Here is a 2,536-nt window from a genome sequence, read left to right as displayed (position 1 = left end):
AAGGTACAGCAGCAATGCTGTGAAGTGATAGTTGGAGCAAATAGAGGGTTGGGCTGCATTCAGAGGATAATTGCATATAAGATGGGGCATATTCTTTCATGGGATGTGAGCGACACTGGCAAGTCCAGAATTTGTTACCCATCCCTAATTGTCCTTGACAAGGTGGCGGTGAGCTCCCTTCTCGAATTGCTGCACTCCATGTGGTGTAGGTACACCCACAGTGCTGTTAGGAAGGGAGATCCAGGATTTTGACCCAGCATCAGTGAATGAACAGCGATATATTTGCAGATCAGATGGTGTGTGACTTGGAGGGGAGCTTGCACATGGTGGTGTTTCCATGCATCTGCAGCCCTTGTCCTTCAAGGTGGTGGAGGTCTTCGGTTTGGAAGGTGCTGTCTGCAGAGCCTTGGTGAGTTGCAGCAGTGCATCTGGTAGATGGTAAACACTACTGCCACTGTGCGTCAGTGGTGAAGGGAGTGAATGTTTAAGGTGGTGAATGGGGTGACAATCAAGGCGGCTGCTTTGTCCTGAACAGTGTCGAGTTTCTAGAGTATTGTTGGTGCTGCACTCATCCTGGTTTGTGCCTTGTAGATGGTTGACAAGTTTTGGAGAGTCAAAAATCACAAAATTATTACAGTGGAGAAGGAGGCCATTGGGCCCATTGTGTCTGCATAGAATCATAGAACATAGAAAGTTTACAGCACAGGCAGGCCAAAAAACGAGCCACCCAGCTGAATCCCATTGTCCAGCATTTGGACCATCGCCCTGCAGGTTCAGGTACTTGAGGTGCACATCCAGACTCCTTTTAAATGAGTTGAGGGTTTCTGCCTCAGCTACCCTTACAGGCAGTGAGTTCCAGACTCCCACAGCCCTCTGGGTGAAAAAACCTTTCCTCATCTCCCCTCTAATTGTTCAACACATCACTTTAAATCTATGCCCCCTAGTCACTGACCTCCCTACTAAGGTAAACAGACCCTTCCCATCCATTCTATCCAGATCCCTCACAATTTTGTACATTTCAATCAAATCTCCCCTCAGCCTCTTCTATTCCAAGGAGAACAACGCCAGTCTATCCAATCTTTCCTCATAGCTGCATTTTTCCAGTCCTGGCAACATCCTCGTAAATCTCCTCTGTAACCTCTCTAGTGCAATTACATCCTTTCTGGAATGAGGTGACCAGAACTGCACACAGAACCCAAGTTGTGGCCTAACTAATGATTTATACAGTTCCAGCATAACCTCCCTGCTCTTATATTCTATACATAGGATAATAAAGGAAAGGATTCCATAAGCCTTCCAAACCAACTTATCAACCTATCCTGCTACTTTCAGGGATTTGTGGACATTCACTTCAAGGTCCCTCACTTCCTCTACACCTCTCAGCATTCACCCATTAATTGTGTCTTCCTTTGCTGTGTTTGACCTCACCAAAGGCATCACCTCACACTTCTCCAAGTTGAATTCCATTTGCCACTTTTCTGCCCACCTGACCAGTCCATTTCTCCAGCTCTCCTAATGAGCATTTCACCATGTGCCTTGAGCTGAGTTACTCATCACAGAATTCCCACTGTCTGATTTACTCTTGTAGCCAGAGTATGTATATGAATGGTCTAGTTTAGCTTTTGTCAATGGTAACCCCCAGGATGTTGATGGTGGGGGGATTCAGCGATGGTAATGCTGTTGAACGTCAAAGGGAGATGGTTACATTCTCTCTTGTTGGAGATGGTCATTGCCTGGTACTTATGTGGTGTGAATGTTACTTGCCACTTAGCAGCCCAAGTCTGAATGTTGTCCAGGTCTTGCTGCTTCTGGACATGGACTCCTTCAGTATCTGAGATGTCCCGAATTTGTCCTTTTATGAAACCTTGGTCAGGACTCACTTGGAATATTGTCTCCAGTCTTGGTCTTCTCACATGATGGGTGATATTGAGGCTTTGGAAAGGGTACAGAGGAGAGACATTCAACGAATTCCCAGTATAAGACATCTTGGTTATCAAGTCAGACTAAAAGAGTTGGGACCCTACACCTTAGAGAAACCTAGACTGAGGGGTGATCCGATTGAGGTTCATAAATAATGAAGGGTCCAATTCAGCATGGGAGAGGAGTCATAACTTTGTATTGGAAAAGGCCAGATGGCACCCGGATCACATTAAATTTCATTTTCAGTGGTGTTTTGATGTACCAGGATGGCCGAGTGGTTAAGGTGTTGGACTTAAGATCCAATAGATATGTGTCTGCGTGGGTTCAAACCCCACTCCTGCTATCTGTGCTTACAAAATGTTACTTTTTCTTTCCCTGACTTTTGCCTTGCACCATCATCTCTTCTGTCATTTCATCACTCTTACCGTCCAACTGATCACAGCTTCCGATTATTTGATCTGCCCCAGCACCGTTCCTTGGCTCTGCGCTTGCTTATAAACTGGTAAATCTTTAACTTAATCTCCTCTGTACCCTGACAATGACCTTCTCATCCTTCCTGGATTGTGGTTCCTCACAGGATCCCTGCCTCTCCGACTCCCCTCCAGGCAACTGAAGG

At 45.9% G+C, this 2,536-nt stretch overlaps 1 non-coding gene across 1 annotated transcript; it reads left to right on the top strand.

Moving 5' to 3' along the window:
• The first annotated feature begins 2,180 nt into the window (after positions 1-2,180).
• Positions 2,181-2,263, top strand: trnal-uaa (transfer RNA leucine (anticodon UAA)). The gene has a single exon. It is a non-coding gene; the product is annotated as a tRNA-Leu (tRNA).
• The last annotated feature ends 273 nt before the right edge of the window (positions 2,264-2,536 follow it).

Source organism: Heterodontus francisci, unplaced genomic scaffold (genome assembly GCF_036365525.1).
Source record: "Heterodontus francisci isolate sHetFra1 unplaced genomic scaffold, sHetFra1.hap1 HAP1_SCAFFOLD_43, whole genome shotgun sequence".
Lineage (NCBI taxonomy): Eukaryota > Metazoa > Chordata > Chondrichthyes > Heterodontiformes > Heterodontidae > Heterodontus > Heterodontus francisci.
Note: the sequence above shows the minus strand (reverse complement) of the source record. Positions and strands in the feature narration are given on the sequence as shown.